This window comes from Neovison vison, chromosome 5 (assembly GCF_020171115.1).
Source record: "Neovison vison isolate M4711 chromosome 5, ASM_NN_V1, whole genome shotgun sequence".
Classification (NCBI taxonomy): domain Eukaryota; kingdom Metazoa; phylum Chordata; class Mammalia; order Carnivora; family Mustelidae; genus Neogale; species Neogale vison.
This window is the reverse complement of record NC_058095.1, coordinates 41,328,539-41,351,203: the sequence shown is the minus strand read 5'-3', so window position 1 is coordinate 41,351,203 and position 22,665 is coordinate 41,328,539. Positions and strand designations below refer to the sequence as shown.

The 22,665-nt window shown below is 38.4% G+C and overlaps 1 protein-coding gene across 9 annotated transcripts in view; it reads left to right on the top strand.

Moving 5' to 3' along the window:
• The window catches only part of STXBP4 (syntaxin binding protein 4), a 270,874-nt gene that overhangs the window by 101,960 nt on the left and 146,249 nt on the right, over positions 1 to 22,665 (top strand). The window lies entirely within an intron of this gene.

Below are 22,665 nucleotides of genomic sequence, written 5' to 3'. Positions count from 1 at the left end.
TGCCCCTGCAGTTCTGTTTTTAAAATGCATAATAAAATAATATCTGGCCAGATATTCCATAGGAGATCTTTAATAAGAACTTATTGACTTCCTGATAAATTGGCAGCCAATCCCAGGCATCTAAGTTCCTTCAAAATTCCCAAAGAAATGATAAATGTAGTGTAAAAATCTTCAAAAGCAATAGTCGTACAGGCAAATCCCAAAAAGTTTTCGATAGGGCAAATAGGACCACATACAGTGAAAACACGAACCACCAACTTGTTAGCCCCCCTGCTGAACAATAGTGGTGATTGTGGGAGTAACTGGAGGTCACTGTGGCAGGAGGTCAGTCCTTAATGCATTCTGATTTGAAGGGGTAATGAATAAAGCCAACGACTGGCGAGGCGGTAACTGGGCTGTTTTTCTTCTTTTATCTTGGTGAGTCAGTGGCATTTTTGAAATCCTCACGATTCACACATTCTGTGTCAAGCAGAAGGCCAACTGGGGCTTGGTCCGTTGGCAGTGTAGACATACTTGACATCTGACATGCACTGGGGCACATAGGAAAGGGAGCCCGGGACAGTGGCTTCTGCACCAGATGCCACAGGGCTCTTGACAGCCACCTTGGTCCTGGCTCACCTCTCACTCCCCTCAGATTGCTGCATCATCCTTCTACTCACAACAGGAGGGCACGCTGGCCAGCTCCCTGCCAGAGCTGCGAGAGGGTAACACCAACAACAACTTGGTTGAATGTCAGTGCAGCCACAGGGTCCACGCATCCTTTCAAAGGTCAAAAACCAGTTCTGAGTAGAGACTCCTCTAAATTCAAGCTTTTATAAAGAGAAATACATCACACACACACATATACACATGCATGTGTGTGTTATTTTTTTATGTTTATGCATTTATTTTGTGTGTGTGTGTGTGTGTGTATATATATGTGCATACACTTTTCATTCAAGATCTTTTAAACAAATATATATATATCCATAAGCATACCAGTATATGATCCTGAAAAAGTCCACAGTATTAAAGCAAGAAAATAGAGCTGTCAGGATTCAGAAGAGACTACCATCTACCAAGATGGCAGAGTGATCTCATGCCAAAACCTCCCCATTCTGCTCCTACACTTAGAAATGACATTTAAAATTATGTTTGTGTATTTAAAAGATGAAAACCAAAAAATGCGCGTCTCTCTGCACCAAGAACAGAGGGTAAAACTGTAATGATAAGTGAGCCCTTAAGCTTCAGAGATTCACGGGATTGAGATGAGCAGCTGGAGCCAAGGTTTCTACACCCACGAGGACCCAAGTGATGCCTGAGCAAAGGAAGCAGGGAGCAGGAATCTTCCTGTGGAGAATGCGCTTTCTTAAGTTATATATTAGGCATTAAAAAAAAAAAAAATCCATCCAATTTAGGAGCCATCTGGACCTGCCACTAATTAAAGTTGAAAGTAAATATTCTCATCCACTACAGGTGGGAATATAACTTGGCACAACGTCCCTGGGAATCAGTTTTGCAGTACGTATCAAGAGCTTTTAAAATATCTCTTTGAAAAGTGTTTTTTGAAAGTTGAAATAATATTTTAGTGGTCATGTATTTTAACCCAATAATCCCACCTGTTGGTATTTTGGAAAGAAAATAATGAGTGATGTGCATAAAAATACATAGATAATTATTTGCATCACAGCATTTCTTTTAATGGCAGAAATAAAGATGTTCAACTGTTATAAATTGGTTGAATAATCCTGTAATTTTCACTCAGCCAGTTGAAAACAAAGGTGAAGTTTACCCCTACCAAACAATGACCAGGTGATTATATAGATTTGTCTGTGGAACCTTCCCCCGTCAATTCAGGTGTTCCTGTCTGAAACTGACAGTATTTTAGCTTTTAAAATAAGAATGTCAGTAATAGCTGCTTTTTGTCTTTAAATTCTGACGCTAATTGGAAGTTATTTAGGCAGATGGGAAAACGTTTTGTGAGAAAAAGGGGAAATGTTGTACTGCACATTTGAAGGACTTTATAATAGTTTTTTTTTTTCCCCCCTTTTAGAAGTCAGACTTGATACAGCATTTCTCACTGTACTTAGTCTCGGTCTCAAACCATCATCACTGCTTCTCTTATTTCCCCCCGCACATATTTTTATTAACTAACATGAGTTTATCAAAGGAAAAGCTATAGATTTTTTTGTGAAAGTCAGCTATCCTGTTTAGAATGGGCATTATAGTATTTCCTTCTTCATAAAGTTATCATTGCCATATATATATATATATCGTTTTTCTCCTAGAATTGGGACAGATTGTTCCAAGCATAAGGGGGTAGTTTCTGTGACTCTAATGTCGTTTCACCTGTTTTTGTAGTGAGTTGAACCTGTTCTCTAGTGGTTTGATCATTCAGAGCTAGATAATACCTGTTGTAAATACTGGTGTTGTCACACCATTCAAGGAGAACCATGAACTCACATATTCTCTTGTATTGTTGCAGTTTGAAAGTAGGTCACTGCTGTGATGTTCCATTAAGAAAATATATTGAATGTAATCTCGGGTGATCTCTGGAAAGGAAACTGTGCTTGGGTTATTTAATTTTGCTTTACATGAGCAAATTATTGTTCGCTTCAATAAAAATAAGTAATTTCTTTCCTGGTACAGTTTTATTTCCAGGGTATTAAAAAAAAAAAGTGAGAGAGAAATACCTCATGTAAAGAAAAGGTAGCCATTTAGATATATTACTTCATTCCTTCATGAACTATATTGAGTCTCTGCAATCAGCCTGACCCTGACCTAGGCAGTGGGGTACTAGCTTACAAAGTCCTTGCTGTTAAGCTGCTTAGGTACATTGTAAGGGTAGAATTGGACAAACAAGTTAGCAAGTCAGTAAATAACTCCAGACAGCCATGACTATTGAGCATACAATAAAACCAGATGATGTAGGAGTGGGAATCCTAAGCCTCTTTGAAGAGGTGACTTTTTTTTTTTTTTTTTTTTTTTTGAAGAGGTGACTTTTGAGCCAAGATTCAGCCAAGAGAAAATCTATGGGAAGAGTTTGGGTTTTTTTTTTTTGTTTTTTTTTTTTTTTTTTGGCCAAATCCTAAAGCCTTGAAGTAGGAGCAATCTTGACGTATTGGAGGGACAGAAGAAAGCCTGGGTTTCTGATACGTAGGAGGGAACAGACAAGTAAGCATGAGATAAGGGTGGAAATGTAGAGCAGATCAAGACCACACAGGGATTTGAACACTTTTAAGGAGTTTGGATTTTCTTGTTCCTTTTTTTTTTTTTTTTTTTTTACTTAAAATATAATGTATTATTTGCTTCAGGGGTGGAATTTCTTTTGAGTGTCATAAAAGCCCATGATGGCTTTAAGCAGGAGAAAAAAACCTGATCTGATCTACATTTTAAAAGATGATCCAGGCATTTGTTTGAAACTGGGTTATAGGAGTAACAAGAGTAAAGAACGCAGGAAGACTGGTTGGTAGTTATAGCGAGTTTGAGTGGCAAGGAACAAATATTCATTTTTAAGAAGAGATTCAGGGGGCGCCTGGGTGGCTCAGTGGGTTAAGCCGCTGCCTTCGGCCCAGGTCATGATCTCAGGGTCCTGGGATCGAGTCCCGCATCGGGCTCTCTGCTCAGCAGGGAGCCTGCTTCCCTCTCTCTCTCTGCCTGCCTCTCTGTCTACTTGTGATTTCTCTCTGTCAAATAAATAAATAAAATCTTAAAAAAAAAAAAATAAGAAGAGATTCAGTAGTTCATCACTGAATATCACATTTTGGAACACCTGGAATTCAGTATTCATATTTAAACTTGATATTCATGTGCAGACTGGGTCAGAAGTCCAGATGCACAAAGCAGTTCTCTTATCATCTTGGATCTCTATCGCATGTTTTCCTGTTGCTCCTTCTGCACATTAATTAATTCTTGGGTATTTGCCTTTTTCATTAAACAAATTCCTGAGAGTTGAAATGCTAAAGTTATGTAGCAATATCAAATCTGTAACTCTCTACTATTTTCTGTTGGTCCATAAGAAGCAGATATAATACAGCTTGCCAGTCATAAAAATCAGAAAGCCACCATATTTCCAGTATTTAGCGTAGACACAAAATACCTAGTGTGAATCAATCCCAGAGCTACCACATGGTCTTCCTAGAAGACCATTTCCAGGGAAATATTTCAGATACATACTTTAATCACGTATACTGCCAGCAGCTGGAAGCTATGAAGACATGTCCAGATGAACAAGACTCAGTTCCTCCCACCAGGCAGGAATAGAGTTGTCAAGGGGATTGCAGGATATGCAGTATCTAGGATTTATTCAGGGAAAAGCCTATATACCTTGCACTAACATGGGAACATAGTATGATTTCCAACACAAAGGTTAAAAAAAAAAAAAAAGGACTGCTACAAAACTTCCAGAAGGCAGGGGGGCCTGGGTGGCTCAGTGGGTTAAGGCCTCTGCCTTTGGCTCAGGTCATGATCCCAGGGTCCTGGGATCAAGCCCCGCATCGGGCTCTCTGCTCAGCAGGCAGCCTGCTTCCTCCTTCTCTCTCTCTGCCTGCCTCTCAGCCTACTTGTAATCTCTGCCTGTCAAATAAATAAATAAAATCTTTAAAAAAAAAAAAAAAAAAAACTTCCAGAAGGCAATGATGTTTGAGTGTAGTACACTATCTCTCTTCCAGAAAAATGGAACTTCGGTTCCTTCACAATTAGAGCTGACTGCAGTGATAGTCTACCATGGGACTCATGTTTCAGTCCTATAACCCAACAAGCAAAATGCTAATGATGCCAGAAAGAAATATTTTCCCTCGAGGCCTGAAAATGTCCTCATCCAAATGGAATACATTGTTTCGGGTTAATGAAAAGGTATTCTCCAGAGTTCATATGAGGACAGAGTATTAACAGCTCATCTCAAGGGAGACAGTGGCAGTAGCTGTCGTGTGCAGGAACGGCTTTAATAATGACTTAATATGATACACCAGTGTAGATCAGAAGTTCCTGCTGTGAACAGTAGAGTATTAATATTACTACTACAAATAAATATATTTTAAAATAATAATGCCATAGGTGGTTTGAAAGTACGATTTTTCATCCATATGTCCTCAGGGCAACCCTGTGAAATAGGCATTATTGTTTTTTAATTTAAAAGATATGAAAAGATCAAGGCTCAGAGAACTTAAATGGTTTACCTTACCCGTTTCTGACGTGTACCAACTACTTCATGTTCTCCTTGGCTTTGTTCCCGTAAGCACACTTCAGATGCTGAGTAAACGTTTATTTTTAGGAGGGGAAAAGAAAAGGTTTGCCTCAGTCACACGCTTGGAAAGGGTAATGCCAGACCCCTGACTCAGGTCTTCTAATATTAAGTCCTGTGAGTCTCACAAGTCCACTTAGGTCATTATGTCACAACTGAATTGGCGTTTTTGGTTTTGTTTTGTTTTGTTTTTTAGCATATAAAATGGCAAAGTGTGGTATTCTCAGTGGTGTCTTAGATTTGATAAGTTTACGATGACCTCTTGGAGTCTTAGCTTTCGGTCTGGAAGGTGGGGATACAGTCTTCCTAATAAAGTTGTTCCAAGGATTGAGTGAACTAGTATAAAAGTACTTTGTAAATATAAAGTACTGTATAAATATAAGATTGTTTGATTAGAGTTCATTTTTTATTTTAATTAGAATCATTGACCAAAATTTATCTCAGCTTAACTAATTTTCATGATTTACAAATATTATGAATAAAACAACAAGGCTTAAAGAGCCTTAATAGCTTCTAAACAGGTATAGATTCCAACCTAACTCACTGATAGCAATGTTTTTCTCAGGAGGTCAGATTGGGAAAATATCTGTGGGTTTGTTTGTTTATTAGAAATCTTTATATTGTTTAATTTTTCTCTTTTTTTGGAGTGAGTATTTGTTAATTCTGAAATTCAAAGCATTCTTTTTAAAATTAAAAGAGGGGTCCCTGGGTGGCTCAGTGGGTTAAGTGTCTGCCTTCAGCTCAGGTCATGATCTCAGGGTCCTGAAATTGAGCCTGTGTCAGGCTCTCTGCTCAGCAGGGAATCTGCTTCCCCGTCTCTCTCTGCCTGCCTCTCCATCTACTTGTGATCTCTCTCTCTCTGTCAAATAAATAAATAAAATCTTTAAAACATAAAAAAAATTTAAGTAAAAGAATTTTTAAGCATCATAGAAAACTTACAGTAAAAAAGCTCTCTTTGAAACCATTTACAAAATAATGCATGCAGAAGAAATAATAAATGTGCCTTGATAAAGATCTTGAAACTAAAGATACAGAGTCAAGTATGTGACTTTATGAACTATTCTACCAATATTACCAACTAGACTAAAAAAATGATTAGGTCTTGGGACTATACAGTGCTATTTGTGTTTTTCGTTTCTTTTATAGTAACCACCAAATGCTAATGAAAGTTAAAGTTCAAGTAGGCTAGAGAGAGAGCATTGAGATTGAGAAAATCTGCGTCTAGGACAAGATTTTTTAGACCTTAGGTAAATTCCTCAACCTCACTTTTGCTCCATTTACAAAATGGAAAGAAGGAGCATTACTGCTCATTATATCACAGGATAAAATGAAGTATCATTTGTGAAATTGCCTTTAGTTTTTACATTAAAAAAAATAGCTATTTGCAACCTGAATGATATCTGTATCAAAAAGATAGTTTCATTGTTACTGTAGAAAGGCAGGATAGTATTAAAAAGACCATATGCTACAGGGTTCAAATATCAGCCCTTCCACCTAATAGATTTATGCTTTGGGGGTTTTGTTATCTCCCTGAGTCTCATTTTCTTCATCTATGAAATTGGAGATATCACTAACTCATAGGGTTGTTTAGAGGATTAAAACTAATATATCTGAATAGGTTAGCTGATTAAAGATGATGTTTATAAAGTGGCTTCCATCTGGTAGGTGCTCAATACATATATCATCATTATCTTCCTCATTATCCCTTCATCATTCATGGTCAATGTGTAAAAAGGGTATTTTACTTTGTCCCTGCAACCCTGTCCGATACAAACTAATAAACTATTCTCTCCCTACCCCACCTTTATCTTTTTTTCTTTTCCTTTTTCCTTCCCTTTTTTTTTTTTTTTTTGACAGCTGGAAATCTTAGAAGGTGGTGAAAGATGTCTACTCATGTCAATTTATGTAATCTATCATTATTAAATTACTCCACTGAGAACATGTGAGAAACCAAGTGCTAAAATGCCTCTAAAAACAGTTGCCAAGTAAAATTTCATTCTTTAAAGGGGCAGTAGAGAAGGGCTCTCCAGATGTCCTAGTCTTTTAATGGAGAGGGAAGCCTTGCTGAACTTGTATAGAAGACAGCAGTACTAATACTACCTGAGAATGGGTACAGCTAGCACCAGTTCACTGCAAACCCTTAAACTAGACTTGCACAGGCATTTCACCCATACAAGGAAGGAGTAAGTCTTATAGATACCTGTTAGGAGAATGTGCCAGATTATAAGTGCAAAGGCCCTGAGGCAGGAGAGTGCCTGATACTTGAGAAAACAGGACAGTATGGATGGAGAGGTCCGGTTCATGGTATATCATTCAATCCTCAGCCTGTTTACTTTCATAACCATCTATTTCTTTTTTAGAGTTTTATTTATTTATTTAATCTCTACACCAACCATGGGGCTGGGACTCTCAGCCCTGAGTTCAGGGGTCACGTGTTCTTCTTACTAAGTCAGCCAAGGGCCCCAATAGTCTATTTAATGTTGGCCTCCTCTCTACCTCCAAATCTCTGTTTCACTCCCATAATTTATTCTCTTCGTAGGACTTCACAGTATTATTTGTTCACTTACTTATTTACTGTCTGTCTCCTCTATTAAAATATGAGCTCCTTGAGGATAAGGATTTTGAATATCATTTTCATTACAATTTAGGTAATGTTTAGAACAGTATATGGCACATAGTAGGTGTTCATGAGATATTTCTATTTTATAACTAATTAATACTTAATAATGATACTTAATATATATGAATGTTTAGCATATATGTTTTGATGTCACTTAGGAGTGAGTTTAAAATAATGAGGCCATTTTTATTTACCAGAGGGCCACATATCTATAGTGTTAGTGAATACATAAGGAAACCCCAACACACTTATATACCATTGGCAGATTTCACTCAGTTCCGCTCTTGTAGAGAACAGTCTGTCTCTGTCTCTGAGAGTCAAAATGTACATTTTCTTTGAACCTCAGTTTCATTTCTAGGAATTTATTAAATAAAGTAAATGCCCATCCATATGAATGAATCTAATACATAGCACTATCTACTTATACATAGAAGTAGACGCTGGCCAATTCTTCCCACAAATATTTGTTGAACACCTATGTATGAGACACTAAGATCAGACTCTGCAGTGTTGAGGATGCCCCTGTAGTAGAAAGTAAACAGTTAAAGCTCAGTCATGAGGTAGGAGAGACCTGTGGAAGAACAGAATTAACTCTTCTCTCTCATACATACAGACCCTAGGTGGGTGCTATGCACCATCAGCTGGGGATTTGTGACCAAAAACTATTTCCATGAATGACCACACCTTTTTTTCAGATCTGGTAGAAGGGGCGCAAGACTACAGGCATTTTCCTGTCAGAAATCCATAAATGTGAAGAGGGTGATGTTCCAGAAAGAGCAATAGAACTGAAAAAAAAAAAAAGAAAGAAAAGAAAGAAAGAAAAAGAGAGAGAGAGAAACCACCAAAGTAAGTCTGTAAAAGTGGACCTCAAACAGCCCAGGCAGAAAAAGAGTGTGGATGATGCTTTCATTAAGGTGGATTGTTAACTAGTGTGTGCCAAGCTATTGTAATAGGGAAGCACTTCAACTACAGTAACACCTGCTGGGATTGTAGTTCTACTAAGAGAATCTAAAGAGGATGCAATTGTTTATTATGTACATATCTGGACATATACCACAGATTCCAGATTCCAGTTTTGTTTTATGTTAAACTTGGGTTAAATGGGTTTGTTCTTAATGTTTAGAGACCGTGGATAGCAAATGTGACTTGTGGAGTAATAAATCTTAAAAAAATGAATTCCATTCAGAATTCCCCCTATAGTCTCAGCAAGAAGGAGAGGGCAGAAGTGTACATATAAATCAAGGAAAACTTCCTAGAGTTCTATGCTAAGCTTAGATGTTCAAACAAATATATAAAAGCTGGACAAACAACCTAGTACTAACAAGAACTCTTAAGAATAGTGGCATGAATGTTAAAGCGAGGATTAAGTTCAGCTTTAAAAAATTTTTAAAGATGGGAAGAGCTGTATTTGAAGCAATAATAAAAAGAAAGAAGGTTCAGTATGTTAAATTAACATAGAGGGGACAAGTCTAAGTAATGTGGTAGACCCTCTTTATGTCAGGGTCCCTATGATCCATCCTTCTCAGTGTTCATGCTTTTGTGTGATCCTGTCCCATGGAGGATGTGCAGGATCTGTGATTTACTTCTAACCAGTAGAGCACAGCAAAGACAAGATATACATGCTAACATTGCATGATTTTAGTGCCCATTTTGCTAGAGTCTCCCACTCCTTTCTGGCTTCAAAGAAGTGAGTTGCTATGTTGGGAGACCCATATGGCAAGGAATTGAAGGCAGCTTCAGGTGGATAGCCAGGGGAACAGAAGTCTTTATTATTTCTATAACCACAAGGAATTGAATTCTTTTGACAATAGCAAAACCTTCCCCAGTCAAGCCTCAGATGAGACTGCAGCCTTGTGAGACCCTAGGTAGAAGACTTGGCTATGCTTTTCCCAGAATCCTGATCCTCAGAAACTGTGAGGTAATAAAATACATGTGTGTTATTCTAAGCTGCCAAATATCTGATCATTTGGCATAGCAATAGAAAATCAGTATCATAAACTACTGCCATTTGCTTCTGTCTTCTCAGTTGAGGAGACAACCTTTAGAGTGGCATGGCTAGAATTTTCCCTGGAATACAGCATCTCATTCCATTAGAATAGGAGATACAAGTTACATTTAGAGCTTCGAGTCAATCTTCACACCCCTCATGAGATGACTCTTCTCTGTCTCCTTCACCTCTTTGACTCTTTTCTATTCAACCAAAGGAAATTTGGAAGGAAAAATAGAAAGGATACTTTTTTACTAGAAAGGATACTTTTTTACAATCTTAATTAAGACACCAGCCTCAGAAACAGCTGCTGTTATGTTAGAAATGCTGTCTTGAGTCTTCCTCAGAGAAGCAGCTCTCCCTTCTCACCATGTGATGCTGTCTTTTTTGGCTTAGTATTCCTGCTACCTATTACGGTGTTTGACACATGGTTGATTCTCCATGACTGTTTGATGAATGAATTCCATGTTAAGTTACCTCACCCATAAACCCAGTAAGAAAGAAAGTCATCATTCCCTACTGTGGTGCTCTTCCCTTTTTAGACTTTTGGGAATGAAAAGGCAAGCATGACATTTATTTCTGTACATGGAAGGAAATGAATAAACCCAGAGAATACAGAGATGAGTGAATTGCTTTTTGAATAAACCCAGAGAATACAGAGATGAGTGAATTGCTTTTTGTAAATAAAAGGAACCTTAAAAGCCTAATAGGAATACTGATTATTTCATAATGGTCTTTTTTTTTTTTTTTTGTCTCAATCTACCACGTTGTGTTCAGTTTTATAGGTGACATATTCAGTGTTGGTAGATGCCAAAAGCTTAATTGTCTGACTCCAAATGATACTGACATAATAGACTCATTTGCTATGCCTCCATTCTCTAGCTTCACATGACATAAAAGTACAAACCTTTTATAACCTGACAATAATTGAAATGCCTTTATCTTTTATTCATTTTATTTTCAGCTTCCTTCTTTGTAGACCCCTAGTGGAAACATAATTTTAGCATTATTCATTCCTGTTTGGCACACTGAATGCCTGGTCCATTGTACCTCATTACATGCAATCTGTGAATTTTATAAATACTTTTGTTAATTCATTCTTAATTGTGCTGTTGGACATTACTGATGGCAAAATGCCCAAAAGATTTGGTTTCATTTAGATGAGCAAGCCTATATGCTCCATTGCTTACTGTCCAGTTCAAAAATATGGTGTTATTTTAATCTAAGGAAATGAAAGTATTTCAACTCATAACATCATTATTTATGAGTGAAGAAATTGCATATCTGTTGAATTGAAACTTTCATTTATAAAAAAATGGCTCAGAGTACTCACCTGGCTCAGTTAGAGTATGTGCCTCTTGATATCCGGGTTATGAGTTCGAGCCCTATGTTGAATGTAAAGATTACTTTAAAAAAATCCAAAAAGTGGCTTAATGGCCATGTGTATTGCCCAAGAATATGGTGTGGATTTTTTTGTTTGTTTAACAAGTACTATATTACTTTCCCTTATAGTCTGCTCTCTAGTGGTCTTTAATGGTTGAATCAGACCCCATCACCCCCTAAGTCAAAACTCCCCTAACATTTCCCATTACACTTAGAATAAGATCCAAACTCCTTATCATAGTTTGCAAGGTCCTTCATTTCTGCCCTATCTGGTCTCATTGTCTACCACTCTTCCGTTACTTATACTACACCAGGCACATTGGTTTTTTTGTAGTTCTTCAAACATGCCAAATTCATTTCCACCCCAGTGCCTTTGTACTTGCTGTTCCACCTCCCTAGAACAGTCTTTCTTCAGATCTTCACAAGGCTCACTTTCACATTCAGGGAGCTTTAATGTCATCTTCTGAAGAGACTTTTCGTAGCCAGCTATCTAAAATAGTAGCCCCTGTTACCACTATCAATTACTCATGGTCCCTCTAGGTTGTTTTCCTTTTTTTTCTTTTTAAGATTGTGTTTATTTGAGAGAGAGAAAGAGGATGAGAGAGTGTGCATGCACGCACATGCATGGGGGGAGGGGCAGAGGGAGAAGCAGACCCCCTGTTGAGCAAGGACCCTGACTCAGGGTCCTAGATCCCAGGTCCTAGATCCCAGGACCCTGGAATCAAGACAAAGGCAGATTCTGAACCGACCAAGCTGCCCAGGTACCCCTGCGTTATTTGTTTTTCTAATAGTACTAATTGCCACTTGAAATTGTGTCTGCCCTACTAGAATATAAACTCCAGGAAGGCAGGGTTCTCACTTGTCTTGTTCGCCACTGCAGCCCCAGAATCCTTCCCTACAGCAATTACTCAACATGTGTGAATCGACTAAGTAAATAAGATCGTGGAGGAAGGTGGTATAGGACTAAATAATAACTGAAGAGAGAAACAAGGAAGAGAAGTCAAAATGGCCCTGAATTTTTGAGCCCAGATTATTGAAGGGTGGTAGAACCATTAAAAGTCACAAGTAACCCAGAAGGGAAGACAGCTTTGGGATAGAAGAAAGACGAGTTCTGTATTAGACATTAGAAATGCTGGTAGACATCTAGCAGGGAGATTGGGAGAGACCACAGGATTGGAGATGTTGCCTTGGGGATGATTCTGGTAGTTCTGATAACTGAAGCCCTCCAGAGAAAGGGTATAACAGGAAGAAGGAAAAGTCTTTTAGGGACAGCTCAGAGGAGGGAGAAGGGCCAGATGGGGAACAGTCAGGATGATAGAAGTAGAAACGAAGAGTAGAATACTGGGAGATTTAAAAAAAAAAAAAAAAAACACCCAGGAGAAGAGAATTTCAAGGAGGGAGTGGAAAGCATCGTTCAACACTGGTAATAAGAGGACAATATGTGGGCAAGGGACCGGCTGTGATTGTAAGCATTTGTGACCTTTAGGCGAGAAGCTCTGGTAGATTGGTGAGGGCAGAAATACATCTTACACCAACACTGTCTTGAATGTCAGTTTAATCTTCTGTGATTCATGAGGCATTTCAATATCTCTTAGGATCTCCTGGTCATATGACAAATATCAGTTATGTAACTCTAGTTTAAAAGGTGGAGGGGTAGGGGAGAAAAGGTATAGGAAACTGAACTGAACCTATACCAGTCCTACAGCATGTGTTGAAAGTTGCTTAATCTGAACGCATCCCTGCCTGAGCCCAGGTTTCTGTGATTTTTCCTAAGGAGGGATGCCATGTGCTCTGATAGCTGTCAGCAACATGTCATTTCAGTATGTGCTTCGTTTTTCTAAATTGAGAAGTGCTAAGATAAGAGGGAGAATGTTAGTTAGGCCAGCAATATTTTTATTTTATTGTCTGCTGACATAAAAAATGTGTTAAACTTTATTTTTGTTATTTTGCAAAGATCTGAAAAGAATGAATAAGCAGGAAAAACTGCTCATGATCCACTACCAAGAGGCTATCACTATTTACATTTTGGCCTTCTTACTTTTTGGTCCTTTTTTTTTTTTTTTTAACCCCCAGCTTTTTGAAACTTCTCACACTTTCATGTTATTTTTATGTAATGGAAGAAGTCATACAGTGGCTCTAGAACCAGGTATCCTGGGTTCAAATCCTACATCTGACTCTTATGAGCAGTAAGACCTTTATGTGTCTCATAACCTCCCTGTGCCTCGGTCTCCTCACCTGTAAAATGTGGGAACCACCAATTCTTTTTTTTTTTTTTTTAAGATTTTATGTATTTTTTTCAGAGAGAGAGTGAGAGAGCCTGAGAGGGGAGAGGGTCAGAGGAAGAAACAGACTCCCCACTGAGCAGGGAGCCCAATCTGGGACTCGATCCCAGGACTCTGGGATCATGACCTGAGCCGAAGACAGTCGCCTAACCAACTGAGCCACCCAGGTGCCCGAACCACGAATTCTTTTGTACATTCATTGGTTCTGCTATCTTGGGTACAAAAGACAGTTGATCCCATATCCTTTCCACCTTTCCAGTCTTACTTGTTCTGTTTTCCTCTCCACTCCCAGTCGTTTAGAAAAACTTCTCATCCCTTCTGTTATTTTGCTTATCTTTCCCCTGATGTTCTATACTTTTGTCATATTGTCTTGATATGCCAATATTGTTTACAAATAAAATATGGGTTAGAAGCCACCTCAACTCCTGGAAACTGAGCTAAAGTGAGAGACAGAGGAACCCCATTGAGGATTAAACTGACCTGTAATGACCTTCAAGTTGTATTGCCCTATACTCTCACATTCAAGTCAAATATAGCCTGGATCTGTTCTGAAATTAAAAAAAAAGAAAGGTAATAAACTAATTAAAGCATTTGATTGTCTGTATCAGAGTTATTATCCTAAAAAGCCATTAACCATACAATGATAATCAAAAGACTGGATGGGCCGTTAACAATAATATGCCCCTTAGGGCAGCACATCACAACTGTGGGTGCTGTGTGCAGACTTTGTGACAGAAATGTCTCTGAGACTAGGCTAACCGTGAACTATTGAAGTAATAGAGAACCAAAGGGAAAACAGTTTTTCTTCTTCTTTTTCTTCTTTTTTTTTTTTTTTAACTTCAAGAAAGGGTAATTGGTCAAATTACCCTTTATCCTGTTTACTTCAGGATAATTGGTCAAATACCATCAAGACAGAACATGGCCATAAAAGATGCAACACCTCTCTCATGGTTTCATGACTGAAAACAAAACTAGGCGCTGAGTTCTCCCCCTCAAACTCAGTGGATCCCATGGATATTACAATCATGGGTCTATCTTCCAGAGCCAACCTTGATTTTGAGTGTTTGGGCACCCTTTCAATTACTGTCCTGATTTGGGGCTCTGGAAGAAAATTTTTAAAAAGGATTGGAGTATCTGTAATATCCTTTCTTTGTGAGCAAGGCTGTTGTCAACTTCAGCCTTCTTGAAAACATCTTTGCACTGTCCTAGTCCTGTAATGTAGGTTGTGATCCAAACGTGGGTCTGTCTTTATTGATAAGGTACTGACAAACTTCTGTCCAGTGCATTGCTATGCTTTGGGTTGGAGAGTTTTTCTGAGCAGCAAAATGCCATTTTATTGCTTAAGAAGATGGTGAATTGACATTAACTTAAGGAAACAGACTGCTGCAGGTTTTTCTAAGTATCTCGCAGTAAATCAACCTTCAAAGACTTCCTTAGGAAACACATTGGCTCTTTTTAAAAATATAAATACCTTGAACAAAGTTCTTAAATCATGGAGCTCTTTTTTCTAATCTGAAGACAGAAAGATATATTGGTATGTGATATGACTTCCTAGATCGTTGAGCAACAAAAAGCATGGATACGCCAAATCCCACCGAGCTGTCGGCTTCATGGTTCTTGGTGTGTCCTCGTTTGTTAAAGGTGGGCCAGAAGGAAGGTCCTGTTTGTGCGGTCACTTGTGTCCTCTCAATTCAGACCTTGAAGTTTTCCTCTAAAAACTAACAAATTATATACTTCTTCCCAAACAGAAGAGCAAACTCCGTTCATTTACTGCATTTTTTAACTACACCCTCTTTTTTTATTGTTGTTGGCCTTTGAAGTGGAAACCGTTGTTTGTTTTCTCTTTAATGAAATGCATGACACAATTTTTTTTTTGAGATTTTTAAAATTTATTTATTGGAGAGAAAGAGGTCACAATGAGGCAGAGAGGCAGGCAGCCGGGGAGGGCAGCAGGCCTCCTGCTGAGCAGAGAGCCCACATGGGGCTCGATCTCAGGACCTTGAGAGCAGGGTCCTGAGATGCTGCAGACCCTGAGAGGCTTAACCCACTGAGCCACCCAGGCGCCCCAACACAGTTATTTTTAAATGAGTTGTTGACTAGAGTATTGGAGGCTCTGGCCCACTCACAGTTTATAATAGTAACTCCTCAAGAGGGTTCTGCCAGTAAGGAACCTGAAGTTCAGAGTTGTAAAGCAATTGCAAAGGAAGCCGATCTAAACAATGACATCTGTTAGGAGACAGAGATGTTATCTCCCAGCACCTAGGATTATTCTTCAAATTTGTAGTTCAGGAGTCAAATCTGAACTAAAGTTGACTGATCAGAAATGATTCATGCACTTGGTTTAATCACGGTGGGAAATAACAGAGAAAGACTTTAGTTCTTTTTCTGAATTGTTAGTGTGGGCATGGTATAGGTTAGGTCTCCCACCCCAATAGAGGAGTAAAGACACATTCCAGGAAATAATGTCTTGTTTGATTGTTTATATTTAGACTAAAACATGTGAGCTGTGTTCTCATGTCTCAAGGACTAAAAAGTTTAGTGAGGAACACACATTTGTAAACAATTTTTTTTTTAAATGCTCAAAGGAGACAGTAGCGTTTCCCTAAAAACTCATCAATGCATGCAAAACATTGCTGTGGAGTATATTTGCATTTGAGAATATAGCTTAGATATTTTACGTCAAAATATTTTGTGGTGCTTGTGCTGTTTCCAAAGACCATGAGCCCCTAAATTAAGCACACAGATAGGTGTTTACTGTGACATCACATTCAGAAGCCATGAAAGCAAGCAAATTCCTTGGAATGTACAGGGCCGTGAGCATCTCTCTTTCCTGTATAGTTGTTGGCTTTCCCTGTGACATGCCAAGTTTCCCCATCTTAACTCTCCTGCCTAATGATGCTGCAGAAACTTCACTGGTGTTTAAAACAGTTTTGAGATTTCCAGATAAAGATTTCACAGAAGCACAAATTTTATTATCTGGCTTTCTGTGCAGTGGTTGCTCTTTGTACACATTGAACATAACCTCCTTGAATATGAAAGTAGCATGTTAAGACTGTGTGGAGGTCAAAAAGGATAATTGTGGCTATAACTAATTATCATGTAACTTAACCAAATGTAATTACAAAGCAGTTTTTAACTTTCGTTTAAACATAATTTTCTTATTTGAGCGGAAGACAAAAAAAAAAAAATGGGCCTTTGTGTTCTTCTTTAATAGCAGTGCTCAGTTATGTGACCTAGATTTCCAAATCTCTGTAGTATTTCCTGTACAAAACCAGCGTATTCCCTTCCTGCACACCTACCACTAATCATAAAATATGAGTCAGCTACATAGAGGCACTATCTGTGTAAAGTTTTTAATCAAAACCTTTTGTTAATGAAAAACAAGTACCTAGTGCTATTATAATGCAGATGAGCTAATAAACAAAGTATAATTAAGAATCTTTCTAGAGGGAAATTTCTCAGGAGGTAAATATTTAAAGACTCATTCTTAAGTTGTTGGTTTTTGGTTTTTTTAATGTGCTTTTTTTGGTCTACTTAAAGAAATTTCTTATTTTTATGTCTGATGTCATCTTAGAATTCTTGGTGGGCAGAAACTTTGGCTCTTTAATTTGACACTGAAGTAAACAAATATTTTTTGAGCGATTCTCTTCAAAGAATCTTTCCTGTTATTACAATCTACTACTATAATCCCGCCTTTTTTTTTTTTTTAAGAGGATGTACACACTCTGGAAAGCAAACCACTCTCCAGCTCTATCATGTCAAGTGATAGGGCAGATTTCAGCCATGCTACGAACTTTCCTCTTGTCTCAGCCCATTCTATAAAAAAGACAGGGTAATGAAATATTCCCTTTGTGATCCATTCCGATTTTCATGATAACCAAAGTTCTTAGACAACCATTATGCCATAACATTACTGTCAAGAAACTGGACAAACTCCAGGTTCCTTCGCTGAACACGCATCACACGTGGGATGCATGTCCCACAGGGGGAAGCACTGTGGCTCTACCCGAATAGCACAGCCCTCATTCAGGAAGGGTGTATCTTAAAGAAACACAGATCTATTCAAATTGGCTTTACTAATAGACAATAAAATGATAGTTTCAGCTATATAGATATAACATCAAACATCTGTGTTATGAGTAAAGTGCTGACTCCTCTAGCTGTTTCCAAAGGTACAGATGTTGACATTATAGGAGCAAAACAACTGAATGATGGATTGAATGGTTTTAGCTTGTATTTGAATTGTTACCATAGTTTCCAAGAACTGCTGTAAAGCATTCATTTTTAGGGTCTGTTCCCTCCATGAGTCATTTCACTGCTTCTATTCCTTCTTTCCCTCTCTTCCTTTCTTCAACAAATATTGAGTACCTACTCTGTGTTAGACACGGTGTGTTGAGGGAAAGAATAAAATTTAGGACATGGCCTCCCTAGAGCATACATTTGACAGGGAGTAATTGCATATCTTTTAAAACTTTAATTATATACCTATGAATGTGGTAAGTGTTCTAAAAAAGAATAAGGTGCGGGGCACCTGGGTGGCTCAGTGGGTTAAGCCTCTGCCTTCAGCTCAGGTCATGATCTCAGGGTCCTGGGATCAAGCCCGGCATCAGGCTCTCTGCTCAGCAGGGAGCCTGCTTCCCCTTCTCTCTCTGCCTCCCTCTCTGCCTACTTGTGATCTCTCTCTGTGTCAAATAAATAAATAAAATATTTAAAAAAAAATAAGGTGCTATTTATTTTCCAGCAAACATTTCCAAAGGCCTACTATATGTCAGGCATTTTGCCAGGTTCATGGTAAACAAGGGTGAATGAAACAACATGATCCCTATCCTTATTGAGCCTACACACTGTTGAGGAAAACAAAAAATGAACAGAAATATCAGTAAATGCATTTCAGGCTGAGAAAAGTGCAGTGGCTTTAGTATGTATGTTGCTCTGATAGAAATGGAGGGAGAGTGGGGATGATCTGTTCGCCTGATGAGCTTCCAAGTGGTGACTTACAGGATGACTAGGAGCCAACCATTAGTGAGCTAAGTAGAGAGCATCCCAGACAAAGGCAAAGAGCTGCCTACTCCAAGAAATGAAAAGAAGGCCAGAATAGATTGACTTAGTGAAATGGGGAAGATTTCAGGGAAGATCTGCTTTTGAGAAATATTACTTAATTTTAGAAGAATTACATCTAATTTGCCTATGAGACTTTTTTTTTTTAATTTATTTGACAGAGATCACAAGTAGGCAGAGAGGCAGGCAGAGAGAGAGGAAGGAAAGCAGGCTCCCTGCAGAGCAGAGGATGGGGGTGGGGGGGGGCTCAATGCAGGGCTCGATGCAGGGCTCGATGCAGGGCTCGATGCAGGGCTCGATGCAGGGCTCGATCCCAGGACCCTGAGATCATGACCTGAGCTGAAAGCAGAGGCTTTAACCCACTGAGCCACCCAGGCGCGCCTGCCTATAAGGCTTCTAAGTGGAGATGTTCTTGGGGAGTTGCTTATACTAATCTGGAATCAGAAGAAAGGGCTGGGCTCGCCAAATATGAGAGTCAGCAGCACAGGTAGAGTTTTTTAAGTTTGGGATGTTGTGAGATCACTGAGCATGAGAATACAAGTCAAGAAAAGAAGGGGATTCAAGACTGAATCCTAAGAACAAAATTTAAAGTTCTATAGAGAAAGAAGAAGCTACACAAAAAAGTAGTGGTCAGAAAGATAGAAATTAGGATAAATATAGTATTGTGGAAACCAAGAAAAAGTGACTGGTTTTAATTTTTTTTTTTTTTGAAGATTTAGTTTGAGAGAAAGAGGGCGTGCTTGTGTGTGTGTCGGGGGAAGAGCAGAAGGAGAGGGAGAGATGCCCTGTTGAACCTGGAGCCCAATGCAGGGCTTGATTCCCAGAATCAATAGTAAAATTTAAAAAAAAAAAAACTATCTCAGTAAATTATAAAATACTCCACAGTCATTAATACTGTGTGTATGTATATATGTATGTTTTTAGAACCACTTGCTCCAAAAAAAGTAGAAACTGTCTTAACCAGGTTAACCAGCTGATCGTTTCTCTCTATAAAGCACACTCTTTGATGCCGGTGGGTGGTGTCTGTCCTGTCTTCTTTCCAGCGCTATCCTGAACTTAAGCTGCTGCCAGTTAGAATGTTTATCAGAGTTGGTTGTCTTTGTTTCCAAAAGGATTAATGTCGGGTGTACTTGCTACTCTAAATTAATTGCATAATTTGTAATTTAATGAAATAATGTGAAAAGAAAAAGTTATTTTTACAAAAATTAAGTTGGTTGCTTTAGAGAGATTTGATAAAGGTCAGCTTGTAATGAATGCTATTGATTAGATGTGAGGGAGTCATCTGTAAAAGACTGGAGGGAAATTATAAAAGTCTAGAAGAATTCTGCCACTAGATTTTTCATAACTTTTTAGTTCTCCTTCCACTTTAAAGAAACTAAAAGTAAAAATGATAGCTGATGCATTTTGAGTGTGGTTTCTGCAAATAAAAGAAAAAACAAAAAACCAGAGCACTAATCAGGGGACTAATCAACAAAGAAAAAGCTTTGACCTAATAAAGATTGACAAATGAATATATATTTATATGTTTTTATTTAAAATAAAATACACAAATATAAGCATATAAAATAAAAATATATCTGCATATATGTTACACCTTAACTGATGGTTAATCTTCTACTTTAGCCAAGTATCTTTGTATTTAGTTCTAGCAAATGATACAAAGATAAACTTTAACTCAGCCTATGTTCATTACTAAAATGTACTAATAAATTATTGAGTAAGTGGAATTTCCTAAGCATACTGTGTTTCTGCCCCTTCCCTTTGTATTTCTTTGTTATACTGAAAACTTTTAAGAATGTATTTGATTAGTCATCAGATCAAACCAGTTTTATTCTTAACATATAACCACAGTTAAGGTTACCAAAGCATGCCCCTCAAGTAGAAAATATACATTAAAAGGATCCCCTCTCCACCCCCCCCCCTTATTTTCTGGAGTTCTCTTTTCAATTAATTTCAGACCTTTCCCAAGCTACTTAGAGGACATGAGAAAGAATAATTTTTAATACTGCTACATTTTAAATATCAGTTCTTACTGTTCTGTAAATTCACCTGCAAGCATTTAACTTTTTATCAGTACTCATATTTTCAAATTAAACTCCATAGTTAATTGTTAGATGGTCAGTGATCGATGTGGCGTGGCAAGTGATTAAATAAAGTAGGCAGGTCATAAAATAGAGGAAAATAGAAGACGGTGATCCAGTGGGGAAAAAGCAAGGAAGTTTAAGATTTCCAGGGTTTATAAATTAGACTCCTAAAGTAGATTTGATCTACTGGATTTTACAGGTGTTTACACATTCATACACATGTCTGATAATCAATTACAATGTTCGTGGTTTCTGCCTATAAATAGTTGCGTGCTATTACTTGCGTGTTGCTCAGGAGACAGCTTCAATGCCAGTGCTCTGAGACATGGTTATTATATATAGCATCAGAGGTAAAGTCTTTGGACCATCAGATAAAAACAACAGAAGGACAGATTTTGGTTCAATTCTAAGCAAGAACCTTGAACAGTTAGATCTATACAAAAATGGGAAGTTCTGTGTTTTGCCCATCACTGAGAGCCTGGAGAAATCCCAAAAGACTTGTAGATATGCTGGGTGAAAATGAGTCTTTTCTTCTGAAACCCCTTCCGTATGGCTGCTGCAGAGCATTGAGCATTTTGAGCAAACAAAGGGCAAGTGAGTATGTGGGGGCTGAAGTGCAGCCAACTGGAGGTTCTGGTACAGGACCTCGTTTCCCGAGGAAGGGGCACCATCTTATAATTTTCACAGAAAGACCAGTACCCTGGCAAGCTCCATGCCCTCAGAGTCACATCAGCTCAGAAGGAGGTGTTCCTTCCAGCCATGGAAGGGAGTGCCATTTTCAACACAAAATGGAAACTTTTTAGCCATGCCACAGGCTAGCAATGGCCCTGTTTTCACACATGTTGGTCTTCCTTCCATTCCCTTCTTTCCAACACTAAGAGTCTCCATAAGCAAATGAAAGGAAATGAATTAGATATTCAATTCACAAGATAATACGTCTAGAACCAAATATGTCTGGGGAAGAAGACTCTGTACCCTCTAGGAGGTAGCAGTCTATGGGGGGGAGGGAAACAAAATATCTGTGCAAATTATCATAATGCAGAGTTGAAGACGCTAAGTATTTGATGAGTGATAAAAAGTGCCAATAGCTCGGAAGAATAAGGAGGGAAATTATTTCAAAATCCGTAAAACCTTTATAGAGAAGGAAACATTTAAGATTTGGCTCAGAGAAATTTTGAGTGGCAGGAATGGAACCAAAAGGCGGTTGAGGTGAATGGGAGACATAATTCTTTAAAAGCACTGGAAGAATTGTGGGATGCAAGATTGAAACCGGTATCTCATTATTTATACCATTATAAGCAACCACAGTTGAGAAAATATCTTGAGAAAATAGTTAACTATATGCCTGTTTGCACTGATACCTTAGGGTCCTCCAAAGTCTCAGGCAAACTCATTCTGACACCTTAATATCTAAACCTTAAACCACTCTCCTATTATCTTTTTGTTTTCATCACCTATGGCCAATTTAGTGTTTGCCTGACGAGGTCTATCACACCAGAAACTGTAAAATCAGATACTTGCTTTCTCAGCCTCCCACATCTGGCGGTAGCCCCACAACCTAGTTCTGGCCAATGAGATATCAACAAAAGTCTGCTTGGGAATTTCTGGGTAAGCTTTCAGTTAACAGATAAGGACAGCGGGAACTGGACTACCTCTTTTTCCTTCTTTTCTGCCTTTGATGTGGATGTAATGCCTGTAGTTTTGGGGGCCCTCTTGCAACCAGAAGGTGAAAGGTGTGAAGATGAACCACCTGTACGCTAAGGATGCTGGCGTAGAAAGAAAAAACATGGGACCTTGATGTTATTGTTGAGAAACCTCCCAACTCCTTAAAAATAAACCCCTGTGTATTTGCCCAGCTAATTGGATAGCCTGTTCCTTTCACCTGGAAGCATTCCTTATGAAAATGCCAATTTTTTTTCTAAGTTTCTCCAGGAAATTTTGCCTTATTTTTTTTTTTAAGCTCTGAGGAAGGTTTAATTCTTGGGGTATAAGAACTCAACAAACCATTAGGGCTGAACATTTATTGCACA